Raw genomic sequence first — 17,263 nt, forward strand, 5'->3', positions numbered from 1 at the left:
CTGTGCTATGTGGCTGCTTCCCACTAGTTATCTATTTTACATTTGGTAATGTATATATGTCCATGACACTCTCTCACTTCATCCCAGCTTACCCTTCCCCTTCCCCATGTCCTCAAGTCCATTCTCTACGTCTGCATCTTTATTCCTTTCCTGCCCCTAGGTTCATCAGAACCATTTTTTTTTTTTTAGATTACATATATATGTGTTAGCATACGGTATTTGTTTTTCTCTTTCTGACTTACTTCACTCTGTATGACAGACTCTAGGTCATTCCACCTTACTACAAATAACTCAATTTCGTTTCTTTTTATGGCTGAGTAATATTCCATTGTATATATGTGCCACATCTTCTTTATCCATTCATCTGTCGATGGACACTTAGGTTGCTTCCATGTCCTGGCTATTGTAAATAGAGCTGCAATGAGCATTGTGGTACGTGACTCTTTTTGAATTATGGTTTTCTCAGGGTATATGCTCAGCAGTGGGATTGCTGGGTCGTGTGGTAGTTCTATTTTTAGTTTTACTTTTCAATCAAAACTGCTTAATTGAATCTCAACTGGGAAATGCCAAAATATAGGGTCTTACTATGAACTGAATATTTGTGCCTCCCACTCCACCCAAATCATATGTTGAAACCTAATGCCCAATGTGATGGTATTAAGGTGGGGCCTTTGGGAGGTGATTAGGTTATGAGGGTAGAGCCTTATGACTGGTATTAGTGCCCTTAAAATAAGGGAGACCCCAGAGAGCTACCTAGTCCTTTCTCCCATGTAAGGTCATCTATGAACCAGGAAGCTTGCTCTCACAAGACACTGAATCTGCTGATGTCTTCATCTTGGCCTTCCTCATCTCCAGAACTGTGAAACATACATTTCTGTTGTTTATAAGTTGCCTAGTTTATGGTATTTTGTTATAGCATCCCAAACAGAGTAAGACAGGCCCCAACCAAACTACTTGCATGAGAATCTCTAAGTATGGGGGATGGGAAGCACTGGTGTATGTTCCTCCCTAAATGACTGTCTCTGTCGCCAGGCTTAAAAATTGTTGCCAAAATCTTTGCGTACATGAGTCAAAGGTTTTAATATATAATATCAGATTTTATTGAAATAAGTAAAAAGTGTTCTAAAAATTTTAAGTGAAATCTGTGTAGGAAACAGGGCATAGTTTATATGTCAAACAATACTTTGGAGAATGAATAAGGAAAAATCCAGATTACTCTGCATCACTAAGGTAAAGTGATGCACATCACCTGTTTGGTAAGTTTGAGGAAGTAATTGTGATGGAGCATGATCAATGGTAGCTGAGGAAGAAAAAAAGGATAAGAAGTAGGGGAGTGATGGGAAGAGGAGCGGATCCAGCCTTCAGAGACGGCCCAGCAACATTGGAAGCTAGTTCTAAAGTGCCCTGACCTGCCAGGACAACACCTACAGACAGTGCTCTGCTGAGACAAGATTTCTTCTGCATACAATCTGGCACAAGTGATGCCCTCTCTTGACACAAGACAATACTGAGCTTCACCCTAAATGCCCTATATTGATACTTCCTTTTTCAAAGATCCAGGATGCATACAAGCCCACTGACTCAGAGGATGGTACCTAAATGGTTAGTGGTTGTATGGAAGAATCCCAGTGTCTGTATTTAGGAGGGAATAGACTCTGTGAAAACAAACCCTATGACAGAAAAAATTAACTAATTTTTCTATAGCCCTCTATGATTTCATTGAATTATGTTCATAAACCAAGCTTTGTGTCTGAGATATTCATTATTTTAATTATTCATGCTCAAATGTATAGCAGAACTCATATCTTCAGAATTAATCATTATGTCATCTGTAATAAAGCTGGAATATAATACATTTCTGAAGATACAAGTGAGAATAGTATCCTTTGTCATAGTCTCTATAATGAAGTGCATATATTTATCTCTTTGTGTATACAATTAGGTAAATGTAATAAAAAGTTTTCAATAATTGTTTGACAGTTAGTAGGAAGCTACTTATAGACTCTCTAAAGAACTGTAAGGGTTATTTTTTTTGTTTGTTTTTGTTTTTGTTTTTTTTGCAGTATGCGGGCCTCTCACTGTTGTGGCCTCTCCCGTTGCGGAGCACAGGCTCCAGACGCGCAGGCTCAGCGGCCATGGCTCACGGGCCCAGCCGCTCCGCGGCATGTGGGATCTTCCCGAACCAGCGCACGAACCCGTGTCCCCTGCATCGGCAGGCGGACTCTCAACCACTGCGCCACCAGGGAAGCCCTGTAAGGATTATTTTAAGTGTTTAATTTAGTACTATGTATACCTATATATATACATATATATAATATACGATCAGTTTCTTTCTCTTTACATTTAAATTTATTACAATATCTATACTTTAAAATCAATTCTCTTATCTTTATTTCATAATGATCTGTAAGCACCAGTTATTTTTCAACTATTCATATAAATCTGACATTATTTCAGGCTTTTTTCAGAGCTATCTTGTCTTCAGCAGTGTAGCACTAAACTAACTTCCTTTGAATTTGTTATTTTTTCAAGCTTTGTTAAATAACCTCCTTTGCATTTATGTACATTTTACTGTTTTTGCTATTAGCTACTATTAGGAAATGCATTCTCCACTACACTTTACCTGAAGTGATTCAGTAACAGTGTACTCACACAACCATGGTCAACACAATAGGAAATGCCCGAGTGTTCTTTGTAGCCAATTTTTTTTAAAGGGGTTAAATTACAGCCATTGTTTCAGGACAGTATAGAGAGGCAACGTGAATTAATGACCTTCGAGCAAATCTTGGTTGATCATTGTCCGGGAACTCATTATTCAACTCAATCCATGAACTAACCAAAGGTAAATGATCGCTATAAAGGCTATAGGAACCTTAAGCTTTGTCAAGATAAATGACACGTGGTGTGACGTGTCTGTGATATAACTGGAATATTTATCGATCATCTCTATCAGTCCATCTTTGAAATTGTAGACCTGGAAAAAATATTAACTCTTTTCACATTAAATCGGAAAAAAATCACTAAGTGGACAGTGTGAAAATATAGTCAATAACAAGAAATTGCTTTTTTTCTGCCAGAGGCTACCTGCTCCTGATACATTTGTTTTTGGCTGTGACTGGTAGAAGATCAAAACTCCCTATTTGGCGAGTTTTGGCAAAAAACTAGCAAAAAATCCCCTTGGTGTGCCAGGCCCCTCCACAATGATTCTTCCAAAATGGAGACAGAGTCATTTTTTCTGCCTTATGTAGTTAATAGAAAGAAAGTCCCAGAAGAACACATATTTCTATATTGAAAGGACCTATAGAGGCCCCCAAAAAATAAATGAAAAGGACCCACATCAAAACACACGATCATGAAATTTAAAATCATTGGGAGTAAACAGATCTTCCAAGTCTGAAGTAAGAAAAAAACTAGTCACATAAAGAAATTCAGGAATCAGACCAACACCAGACTTCTCTACAAACTGAGAAAGGAAACAACAGATGCTTGCTAAGTGATTTTCAACACAAATTTATACTCCTCAACATTACCAATTAAGTCTGAGGCAATACAGGACATCTTCAGATACACAAACTCATAAAAATGTCACCTTCCACACCCTTTCTCAGGAAGCTGCTGCAGGATGTGCTCTATCAGAGCAATGGGTAAAGCAAGAAAGAGAAAACTCTGAGTTCAGGAAATAGGTGATCTAAGACTTGAGAGAGGTCATGAGAAATTGCCAGTTGATGATGATGAAAAGTAATCTTAGGATGACAGCTAGATAGCAGGCCTAGACTAATCATGTACAAATTAGAAAAGAAAGACAGCAATCTCTAGCAAGAATATTTTAATAAAAATTAACTACAATGAAAGAAAACTAAAAGAGTATTTGATTTGTTTTAATATATTGGAAAGAGGTGTATTTTTCTGTGAGACTTTAAGCCTGAATTAGAGAGAAGTAAGAGAAAACTAATGACATCAATGGGAGATGAGGCACTTAAAAGGCAAGGAAAACTAAAAGTTATTTAAAGGAAGGGAATTTACACCTCATATTCTACCAATAAATAATACAAATCTTAAGTTTTAAATGTGATATAACTATATTGGAATGGTAGGAAACACCAAAGGCAAAATTACTGCATTCAGGTTTCTAAAAATAACTGAGGGGACTTCTGGTTTCCAGTTCAGCCTGTAAAAACCTTGGAAGTAGCCACTCCATCCTAACAAGAGAAAAACCAAACAAACCGAAAAATCAACATTTCTTCTTAGATCCATCAGAGAAATGAGGTCTTAGGGCCAACTGCTGCTTCCAAAATTGCAGAGACTGCTAGGCAGATACAGAGACACACAAATTACCAGAGCAGAAATCCACAAACTGACATAACCACAGGAATCACTGCCAGGGCAGGAAAACCTGCACTGTAACTGAGGAATTGCCAGAGGCTCAGCATGGATTAGTCTGAGAGACAAAAACTACAGTAGGACTCGTCACTGATGGTGGGAGGATGACACACATTTGTGACTTTTACTTCCTGGAGTTCTTCCAGGTTCTCACAGTGACTATCACTTAAAAATTTTTTTGCTTGTATTTTTGACAGGGGGAAGGGAAAAGGAACCATTCTGAAACAAATCAGAACATTCTATTCTTCTTAACAAGGTCAGCCTTCTGGAGAAAATAGTTACTCCAGGGCCTAGCCTGCAGTGGTTTTGTCAGAGCCTAACTGATCTGGAGGAAGGGAAATACTCAGCTCCAGCTCCCTCTAGCCATGTCATCCCACTGACAGGGGGTGGGGGTAGGGCAGGACTGAGAAACACATGTGAAGGTCACAGTCAAGAGGCACAGGTTCACTAAAAGACAGAGACTTAATCATAAGATTACAGAATGGTCCCCTTGCCCACATACCATACAGTCACATTACTAAAGGATTATTTATAGTAGTTCTTTTTACCCACTATATTATATGTGGCTTTCAATAAAATTACAAGGCATACTAAAAGGTAAAAATAAATAAATAAACAAAATAAACCCCCCACATCTTGAAGAGAAAGAGCAAGCATAAAACCATACTCAGATATAGCAGGGATGTTGGAATTATCAGACCAGGAATTTAAAACAGCTATGATTAATACACTAAGGGCTCTAATAGATAATTAGACAGCATGCAAGAATAGATGCCAATATTAGTAAAGAGCTGGTAATTCTAAGAAAGAACTAAAAAGAAATGAAAAACACTGTAACTGAAATAAGAAATGTTTTTGATGGACTTAGACTGGATGTGGTTGAGGAAAGAATCTCTGAACTTGAAGCTATTTCAATAGAAACCTTCAAAAGGAAAAAGCAAACAGGAAAAAAGAATGGGGAAAAAAAGAAGAAGGCATAGAATATCTAATGACTGTGGGGCAACTACATAAGCATATGCATAATGGGAATGCCAGAAGGAGAAGAAAGAGAGAAAGACAGAAGAAATATTTGAAGCAATAATAACTGAGAATTTCCCCCAAATTAATGTCACATACCAAATCATAGGTCCAGGAAGCTCAGAGAACACCAAGCAAGATGAATGCCCCCCTCCCACCCTCCACAAGCCAACGTATGGGCATCATTTTCAAACTACAGAAAATCAAAAAATAAAGAAAAAGTCCTATAAGAAGTTGGGGGGAAACTTACCTGTAAAGGAACAAAGATAAGAATTATATCTGACTTCTCCTCAGAAATCATGCAAGCAAAAAGAGTGTAAAGTGAAATATTTAAAATGCTGAGAGGGAAACAAAACAAAACAAACAAAACAACAACTTATAATTCTATGCCCTGTGCAATTATCCTTCAAAAGTGAAGGAGAAATAAAGACATGCTCAGACAAACAAAAATTAAGGGAATTTGTTGCCAGTAGATCTTCTTTTCAAGAAATGTTAAAAGCAATTCTTTGGAGAGAAGGAAAATCATATAGGTCAGAAACTCAGATCTACATAAAGAAAGGAAAGCACTGGAGAAGGAATAAATGAAGGTAAAATAAATACTTTTACTTGTCTTATTCTTAATTGATCTAACAGATAACAGTTCAAAATAATAATGTTTCTGATTATGTATGCTCATATATATGTGATAGATGCACAGATAGAATATGTATACTTATATATAAGTGAAATGAATGACAGCAATAACACAAAGGATGGGAAGAAGGTTTTAGTATTATTTCATTATTATAAAGTACTTACACTATCTATGAAGTGGTATAATGTTATTTGAAAGTGGACTTGGATTAATTGTACATATATATTGTAAACTCAAGAGCAATGACTAAAAAGAATAAAACAGTAACTAATATGCTAAGAAAGGAGAGAAAATTGAACTATAAAATGCTGAGTTAACCACAAAAGACACACAAAAAAGTAGAAGACAAAAATATAAAAAAAGAAAAAGGACAACACAGGCAAAACAGCAACAAATAAAGTACATCAATAATCACTTTAAATGTTAATGGTCAAAATGTACTAATTAAAAGACAGAGATTGTCATAGTAGATTGTTGTGTGGCTAATTAGGGCCTTTTTAATTGGAATGTAAAACAGGAATGACCATACCCTAATAGCATGACACCTACTACTTTAAAAAAAATTATAAAAGCTAACATTCAGTAATCCATGAAGTGCCAATTTCCTGATGGAAATATCTGACTCACAAATGATTTTTATAGCAGTGTGTGTTTCCACAGGAAATGATAAAGTAGGCTTAGGTATGATCTACTTACTTTCCCTGGTTTCATCTAATAATAGAATCAAATTAGAGCAAAGAGTGTAAATCAGAGATTCTTGGGCTCAATTACTGGTTTTATACTTAATAATTATATCATCTTGGAAAGCAGCAAGTTATTTACCTTCTCTGAACAGTATTTTCTAACTTACTCTAAGATGAAGTCACAATTATAATTTATCTCCAAAGATTTTTAAAGTTATTAAAAGGAGAAATAGGTTTTGTACATTATTTAAGCCATTACTTAGCACTTGCTAATTGCTCAAGGAAAAGATATTTTCTTTACTCAAAATCACATTATATTTTTATATAATAAATTATACTTGAAACAGAAAAAAATCATAGACCTCATATGTATGCACAGTTGACCTTCAAACCACTCAGGTGTTGGGGCGCAACCCTTGGCACAAATGAAAATTTGCATATAGTTTATAATCAGCACTCCATATATGTGATTCCTCTGTATCTTTAGATTCAACCAGTCTCAGATCTTGTAGTCTGTAGTATTCACTACTGAAAAAATTCAATGTGTAAGTGAACCCATGCAGTTCAAACCCATTTTTCAAGGGACAACTATACATATTTTTTCTGTTTTAATAAAAGAGGAAAGCTTATTCGTTAAACAGCATTTATAAATACTTGTAAATATTCAACAGAACCAGGAGGGTCAATGGGGCATGTGGTAATACAATGATAGTTCTCAACAAAACTATCTATAGAAGAAACATCTGAAAACAGTTTGTGAGGGACTTATAAAAACTTGCCTAACACTTTCTTGTGCAGAGTATACACTCATTAAATATTTATTGAACTGATTTGACATTTTAAGAATTAGCAAAATATTGTAGGAGATTATATATAAAAGAAAGTGTATCAATTTCCTTTCCATTCATTCAATCAACAAATATTGATAGCTTGACATTGTGTGAATTGCTATGATACAAACATGAATATGATCCATACTCTGATCTCAAGGAACTCTCAGGCAAGCAAGTGTTTGCAACATTAAATAAAATATAGCAGACCAATTTTCTTATTGGTCAGTGAAGGTAAGCATGTTTACCTAGAAGGCTGATATGTCAAATGTTTGTTTTGTACTTGTATTAAGAGAAAAAACAAAAAACAAACAAAAACAAATCAGCACGCTATTAGAAGCAATTTCCTGAGAAAAGCAACTTTTAAGATATATAATAATGCTGTGACTGATTAAGAGTAATATTTTGCAACCTGTATCTATAGTACTGTATTGATTTTCGATACGCACAACCAAGACCAAGAAGCATATCAAGACACTCAAACACCTTCTGAATCATTTTGGATTGATCAGATGTAACAGAGTTCATGATTAATTGAGAGGCATACCAAAAGTGTGTTGTACTTTAGTGTTGGATCTGCACTGGAGGGAAGTAAGAATCACGGTGAGTGGGACATGTAATGTCAGTGTATCAAACCCTTAACTTCCCACTCCTACCACCTCCATGCCTTGTTTAAAACCCTTCAGGCATTATTGCTATTTTTAAAATAAGAGTAGGGGGACTCTTCCTAGGATGATTTCCATTGTCCTGTCTGATCTGGCCCCAATCTCTCTAGCCTCACCTACTACCAGCCTTCTTGACCTCGCTCTTGTTATCTTTCTTCTCCATCTCAAATGATAGATTTTAGTCCCATTTCCTGCCATAATACCTTTTGCTACAGGACCTGCTTCTAAACTCAGACAGTTTTTTCTGACTAAAATGCCCTTTTCCCATTCTTCTTTTCATATTACTCCTTGTTATCACACTAAATGCCATCTGAACCTTCTATTATAGTCATGTTACATATTTTGGCTTTAGGTCTTTACATATCCTTTGTACTCTGTCTAAATACTCTCTATCCACCCCATATTCCTTTTTTTCTAGATGTCTCTATTCATCCCTATCAGCCATCCCCTATTCAAAGAAGTCTTCCCTGACCTCCTTAATTAAATCAAATCCCTATTATATGCTCTGATCCCAGGTACCTTTCTTTCATTGCATTTATCATTGCAATAAATATTTTTATTTGACTTTTTGAATGTGTGAATCTTCCACTGGAATATAAAGTCCTTGAAAAAAGACAATCTGTCTGCTTTTGCTTACTAGGTTAGCTATTCAAGATGATTCTGTAAACTAAACAAATGTCTAGCCATTTCAGTATACTACACAAATATACATATAAGATTAAAGTCTTCGGCATGATATAGCTATTTATATTTAATTTCCTAATTTTGGGTATAATTTCCATTTTGTAATCTTTTTGGGAAGTAATTTTCACCTTATGTCAGAACTAGAGGAAAGATAAGCCCTTTTAATATATTTATAACATTTTCAAAAATGCTTTATTATTGTATTTCATATATATATATATATATATACACACATGCCTACACACTGAAAACAAAAAGCAAGTTTTGTACGTGTGTGTTTAGTTTGTTTGTTTGTCTGTTTTGCCTACACAAGTGGAGAAAACACTATGGACCCCACAAACATACACACCACACTTGCCTTTTGTATATATTGTTATATATGTATATATATGTGTTTTTTTCATTCTCACACCATGCTAAGTTTTTATTCACTCCGTGCCATTTTATTTAATTGTTGTGAGCCTTTAGCAGATAATCACGAGCTCTTAAAAAGAGTACTTGAAAAAAATTGTAAAGAAGAGCACAAAGTTCTTATACTGTATCTGTTTGGAAAGAACATTCATAATATTTTTATATCATTAAGTGACTTAAAATATCTTTGAATAGGTCTTATCTAATCTACATATTTGTCTTTATTTTAATACTGAGATATAGGATTTATTTATATTTATTTCAAAAAATATTTAAATAAGATTTACTCTTATTTTTTTTTCCTGAGGGTCACTTCAGTTTAGCTCTTTTCCCTAAGATCTACTTTTTTGATTACTGACATTTCTTGCCAGTAGTCAAAAAAATCCCAATTAAATACAATCATAAGATGTAACTGTTAGTACATTTAACTGTTAGTACATAAAATATAACTGTTAGTACATTTTAGTCAGTGCTACTTAGGACAAAGGCAGTTTCTCAGTATTAAGTCAATTATAAACTCTCCAATTCAGTTTTCCTTTCTGTTTGTTTGTTTTGGCCTGGTTACCAATTGTGTTAGAGATCTCCATTAATTTTTGCTTATCCCCTCATTTCTCAGAGGAACTGTTTTGCAATGGCTCTACCTCCTTCATGCTAAATGACCTCACCTTCTGGAAGACTCATTGCCTCCAGATGAAAACTTGAATATCTGAAATAAGCGATGATGGGATCTAGATTATATTGATAGGAAAAGGACTGCACTGAAAGTCAGTAAAGTTCTGCTGTTCATGTTTTTGAAGCTCTTTTGTTTCCATCTTTCTTGAAAGTGTTATTCAACTATTCTTATAGTTCCATAAAAATTGTATTGTTTTTATTGTGGTAAAATACACATAACATAAAATTTATTATTTTAACCATTTTGTTTTGTTAAACAGTTCAGTGACATTAAGTACACTCCCGTTGTTATAAAACCATCACCATTATCCCTCTCCAGAATTTGTTCATCTTCCCAAACTAAAACTCTGTACCCATTAAACAATAATTCTCCATATCCTTTTCCCTTAGCCCACATCACTGTCATAGATTAACCCTTTAAAGCTTTTTGGCTACTGAGGTTTTACACCAAATAATGATGTAAAAAGTCTACCCAATTATAAACAAGAATTCCTTGGCAGATTAACAAATGGCATATTTCAAAAGTGAGTTTTCAGGGACTGAATGAGAAGCAAAACCTGTATTTATATAAGAATGCTTAGCCATCCTCTGTCCATATTACATACCCAGACTTGCTGGAGTCATCTTATTACATTAAGGTGATAAATCACATTGGGGTCAGTTTGCCTCCAAACATGCCAGGTCAGAATATATAAGTGGGCTTGAAAATCAATCTCTGCCTAAGAGTTAACACCATTCTATGAAAAGGAGAATGTGAGAAAAGTGAACTGTTACAGAATTATAAGAATTCCTCTTAACAGAAAAGGCTTGGGTCATCAGATAGCAAAGATTGGCTGAAGTGTAGCTTATCATGGCAAGGGGCTCACAGACATTTTGATATGGCCACTTGGATCTTGGGGAACTAAAGCTGTTTCAAGGAGTTGAAAAGCTTGTTCAAGGAAAACAAAGCTAACCTGTAGTCAACAGTTCATCCATCTTGGCTTAGCTTAATATAATACCACATGTATTATTCAGAACAAGTAATAAGTGTCACTTGAAAATTAGAATGATAGTCAATAGCTAAGCTATTATATATATATATATATATATATATATATATATATATATATATATATATATATATACCTAAAAGCAATATGATGATATTCATGAGAGTATATAGTACAATGGTTAAGAGTAAAGGTTCAGGAGCCATTCAGATAAAGTTTCCAGTTTCTCAACGTAATCTCTATGCAACCTCATGAGAGCTTCTTCATCTCCCTAAAATTCTTTCCTTGACTGAATAAAGCCCAGCTGATAAAATTGTAGAAGCATTAAATGAAATAAAGAATGAAAAGCAATTAGCACAATGTTTAGCAGTGGTAGTCAGATAATGGCTCCCAAAGACAACTATGTCCTAATTGCTGGAACATGTGAATGTTACCTTACGTGGCAGAAGGAACTTTACAAATGTGATTAAATCAAGGTTCTTGAAATGGAGAGATTATTCTGGATTATCTTGATCGGCCCAATGTAATGACAAAGGTGCTGAGGAGAGGAATGGACAAGGGTTACGGTCAGACAAGAAGGGTCAGGATGGAAGCAGAGGGTGAAGTAACATAGGACCATTAGCCATACAATAAGGCAACCTCTGGAAGGTAGTAAAGGCAAGGGTTCTCCCCTAGAATCTCCAGAAAAAATACAGCTGTACTGACCTATTTTAAACTTCTGACATACAGAACTATAAAATAATAAATTTGTGTTGTTTTAAGCCATTAAGTTTGTGAGGAAACTTAAAAACTTGAAAGGCTGAGGAGGAGACCTTTCAACTCAGACAGCAATAGGAAACAAATACACCAGCACTTAATTATTCTATTATAAATATCAGCTGATACTATTATTGAAAAATAATTTTAAAAAAACATGGTCAGTGCCATATAAGGGGTCTATTTTTTTTAGGGGAAGGAATTATTTTTATTTTTAACTATATATTACACAAAACACTGCATATTATAAAATATTTGAAAAATATAAAATTATATATAATGAAAATTAAAACTGTTCTTTCCATTCAGGACCCATGGCCTCCATTACAGAAATAAAGCTTTATTAACATATTCCTGTATGTTCCTTCAAAATGTTTTAATATAAAATACTTAGAGCCATTTTTTCCAATTTATGGCTCTATTGTTTTTATTTTTTAAATTAAAAAATGTTAGTCTTTTTTATGGAAGTATAGTTAATTACAGTGTTGTACCACTCTCTGCTGTATAGCAATGTGACTCAGTCTTACACATACATACATTCTTTTTTAAAATATTCTTTTCCATTACGGTGTATCCTAGGAGACTGAGTATAGTTTCCTGTGCTATACAGTAGGACCTTGTTGTTTATCCATTCTAAATGTAATAGTTTGCCTCTACCAAGCCCAAATTCCCAGTCCATCCCTCTCCCTCCCCACCTCCCCTTTGGCAACCACAAGTCTGATCTCTATGTTCATGAGTTTGTTTCTGTTTTGTATATAGATAGGTTCATTTGTGCCATATTTTAGATTCCACATATGTGATATCATATGGCTTTTAGATTTTGTTATATAAATTTGTCAATTTCTCTCTTGCTATTTTGTCTACTATTGTTACTTACATTTTGAGCCTGTTACTATTTTACACATTTGGGATTTCTAAACCTTTATGATACATTGACACTTTATCATTGTGAAATGACATTTAACAAATCTTTGTTAATACTCTTTATTATAGAGTTACAATAAAGTAATTGTGGAGTTAACCTTGTCTGAAATTATTAAAACCACTCAAGCTTTGTTATAGTTTGTATTTACAAAATACATCTTTTCCCATATTATTACTTTTAACTTTTCTATGCCTTTATGTTTAATGTGTGTCTCTTATAAACAGCACGTGGTTGGGTCATTCTTTGTTTAACCACTATGGCAATCTTTGTCTTTTAATTAGATATTTTGTTCTTTTACATTTAACATAATCATTGACATAGCTTTATGTCCACTAACTTACTATTTATCTTTCGTTTATTTCTTTTTTTTTCCTCCTTTCCTGTATTCATTTGGGTTGAGTATATTTTATTATTCCATTTTATCTTGTCCTTTGTTTTTTTCATTCTGTCCTTCCATGCTTTTTTTGGTTTCTATATGAATTACAATATGCATCCTCTATTTAAAATAGTAGTCTATCTTGAAGGCTATTTTATGTACAATTTAAGAAACTTATATTGGTATACTTCAATTTTCCTTCTAGTCCTTTATGCAATTGATATACCTTTCATTCCTTCCTCCTGCCAATCCCTCTATCTATCTACCTATCTATCTATCAATTATGGCTCACAGATTATCATTATTTTACACAATCGATTATCTTTTGGGAAAATTCAAAAATTGATTTTAAAAAGACTTTCATACTTGCCACATGTTTACCATATTCAGCCACCCCCCTTTTTAATATAGATTCTAATTTCCATCTGGTATCATTATCAATTAGCCTAATTAACCTGCTCCAACATTCATATAGTGCACATCTGCTAGTGGTAAATTCTCTGAGCTTTTATCCATGAGAAGGTATCTTTATGTTGCCTTTGTTTTTGGATGATATTTGAAAGACACATTTCTGGACTTTTAATTATGTTTTAATTTTTTTCATTCTTTAGCCTTGATGATGTTATTTAATTGTTTGTTTTTTTTTTATGAAAGGTATGAGGCCTAGTTATCATTGTTCCCCAAGTAGGCAGTATGTTTTTCCCTTCTGTCTGCTTTTAAAATATTCTTTATATTTGGCTTTCAGCAGTTTGACTCTATTGTGTTTATGTGTGGCTTTTTTTTTAACTTTATCTTGCTTGGGGTTTGTTGTGATTCTTTAATGTACAGGTTGATTTTTTTTCTCAAATTCAAAAAAATGCTCAGCCACTATTTATTTATTTGCCCCATATAATTTCCTTCCCTTTCTGGGATTCCAATGACATCTATATTAGACTGCTTGATATTGTCCCACAGGTCACTGACTGTCTCTTAAATTTAAAAAAAATTATTTTCTGTGTGTATTGGTTTCAATGATTTCTATTTTCCTATCTTCCAGATGACTGATAATATATTTTACAATATCCTGTCTTCAGTTCATCCAGTGCTTGCTTTTTTTTTTTTTTTCATTTGGGATATATTACAGTTTTCAGTTTTGGAATTTTTATTTAGTGTTTTTTTTTTCATAGTTACCATTTCTCTACTGAGATTTTCCTTCTATTCAATTATTATATTGAAAGTTTTCTCTACATCTTCATTTATAATAGCAATCTAAGATACTGAAGCAATTAATTCTGACCTGTCATCTCTGTGTTTGTTTCTAATGATTTTTTTCTTTTTTAGTTTTGATCACATTTTCCTGTTTCTTCAGATATCTCATATTTATTATATGTTGTACATTGTGAATATTGTATTGTTGAAAATCTGATTTTTTTGTGTTCCTTTAATGTACTGAGTGTTGTTCTGGCAAGCAGTCTACTGAAACATCACCATGATTATCTCCATTCTTTGTTTTTCAGCTTTTTAAAATGTGGTTCTAGAATGAGTAACCTTTATTCTACAATGAGTAACCTTTATTCTAAGATAATAGAAACCCTCCTGCAAAAGCTCTTCTGGATTGTGTGTTTTTTCTGAATTCTCAAAGAAATGATTGGGGTGTTCAGATGAAATGTGGTTTGTTATACCTGTTGTGTTCTCCAGCTGTTCTTTCCTTTCCTTTTTTTTTTTTTTTCAGGGCAGAACTTTGTAGAATATTACCCGGTGTAGGTGCAGAACAGCCCAGTCTTTGGCAAAAGACATAATTAGAACCCCTAGGCAAAGTCCTGGAGCTTTTTGTTTCTGTAGCCTGCAAGACCAATTCTAACCACCTTATCATTGTCAAACTGTCGTCTCTGACTCTCCATTAAGGAGAGGTCACCATACTTAACTTGGACTTCACCTTCATATCCTGTCCCATGATCAGGGAAGCTACTCCAGGCACAAAACTGACACTATTGTGAAGTTTGTCCTGTGTTTCTCACAGTTCTCACATGTGTATATGTATATACATGATATATTGATTGTACTTATAAATATTAATATATATAGTCAATTTCCATTATCCTCTTAGGAAATTATTATTCTTTCTTCTCTGAAACACACCATGCAAATTTGGCAGTTTAAAAAGAAGTGATTATATTTCCTATAAGAATAAGACAGAAGATAAGAGAATAAAAAAAAGATTAAAAAAAAACCCTTCACAATGAAACAAGCTTAGTTTCTTCTTAGCTGCTCTAACTTTTATGAATAATGATTAAATATGAAATAAAAAATAATAATAGTATTTTACATGCTTATGCTAATCCTGATACACTGGCCATTGGCAATGTACTGTTGGTTGTTTTTACATTTCCAAGCTACAGATGCATTCTGTTTTCAACTATTTGCCAAAAGCATAAATATCTCTATTTGTCTGAATAAATGCCTGTATGTGATATGCTTATTACTGTCTCAATATTCCTTTTCTTCACCCTGACAGTTCTGTAGAGATATAGTATAACACTGTATGGAATTCAAAGCATGTTCAACATTTTGTGCTAAGGCATTGCTGCTTCAAAATGTTTACAATTTGATCCTGTCTGTACCTACTAAATCTACTATATAACAAACATTACATGTTGCACTGAACTGTATGATTGAATTAAAAGTAAACACAAAGTTTTCTTAAGTGGGCTCAAACATAAATGTATTTGTATCATCTAATTAAAATGGTGTGACTAAAGGGCCAAAAACTGTTTATATTAATAAGTAAAATACAACATAGATATATATAAATACATTATCCAGAGTTGGAAACAAGCCAATAATTAAACAATAGATTGTTCTTTATAAAACTCTTAAAATATAGAAGAGAGAGAGATAAATAATAATAATTAAAAATAAAAATGCCTATTAGTTTCCTGATTTGGAAACATATACAATATATACATATATATACATATTTCTCTTTACTTAGAGAAGATAAAAAATAATTAATGTGGTCCTTGCAAACCTTTTCTAGAGTCACTTGTTTAAGTAGTGGGGGGGTTTCACCTATTTCTAAAATCTAGTCCAGGATCTTCTTATTTATTAGAGGCTGAAATTTAAATTAGCCTGAGGAGATCTGCCAAAAATCACACAAGAAAACAAATCATATTTCCCCTGTGAAAATACTTCATAATTCTCTCTTATTTCTCATGCTTATCATTGCTTAATTACAATAGAAATCTTATTATTATCAAACACTTTGATTAGTTACAAGTAAACAGTAGAATAAGACAAAACCATGAACAATCATATGTGCATGTATTAAGCATTTGTTTTGACATAAACCATATAAATGTACATTACAGTTTTTTTTTTCTTCAGTTTATAGCTAAGGCTTTTTCTTTTGGCAACACTCTGCTGATTAGAGTTCCATACAGTCTCTACCAACTAAAAACATACATTGTAAATATACTATAACTTCCAATTTCTTTTCATTTTAGGTGGAACAAAAATTTAATCAGAAAGTCCTAAGTGCATATATTTTCTAAACATTCACTGTTTTTAAGTCATTTTCACATAATGTAATATTAATAATTTTGCAATTAAGTTTTAAGTTTTTCTAAATATTTGACCAAAATTTCATACAAACAAAACCATATTTCTTTGGTACTCATATATTCTTAGTTTAAGTATAGTCATGAAAGTACAAAATTACCATAACCAGAACATCTTGGAAAAACAAATTTGTGATCACACTCATTTGAGTCTTGGTAGGCACATAACCCAAGTGAAGGGAGCAGAAATGTACATTCTTGCCAGACACTAGCCTCCTAACCACAAGTGTTCAGCCTCCTATAGATATAAGTTGCTATATTTTGCTGAAGGAATGAAGGTGTTGATTAAGTTGGAGAGTCGTTTGTGTGGAGATGTGTTAAGAGAGTTTTTTTAAAACACATTTAATGTTATTTATCCCGTTAATTGTAAGCTTTATAAGGGTAGAGATCTTGTCTGTCTTGTTTACCACTGCATCTCCAGTGTATAGCATTGTGCCTTGTAACCAGCAAAAAATCAGCACAGGTGTAATGAAGAAAAGCCATGATCAAGCAAGTCATTTATACAACACATCTGCACACAGAATGTAGACAACATACAAAATATCCAACATCACAGGAAATCAAATAACCATTTAAAAAACTATCCAACTATTAAGTTGACAATATAGAAAATAACAATAATTGAAACAAGAATGACGGAATAAG

General features: G+C 33.5%; 1 protein-coding gene across 1 annotated transcript in view; it reads right to left on the reverse strand.

Annotated features, from left to right (window-relative positions):
- MGAT4C (MGAT4 family member C) overlaps positions 1-17,263 on the reverse strand; it is a gene marked incomplete at its 3' end in the record, with an annotated part of 337,833 nt that overhangs the window by 179,284 nt on the left and 141,286 nt on the right. The gene's annotated exons all lie outside the window — the stretch shown is intronic.

This window comes from Hyperoodon ampullatus (assembly GCF_949752795.1).
Source record: "Hyperoodon ampullatus genome assembly, chromosome: 11".
NCBI lineage: Eukaryota > Metazoa > Chordata > Mammalia > Artiodactyla > Ziphiidae > Hyperoodon > Hyperoodon ampullatus.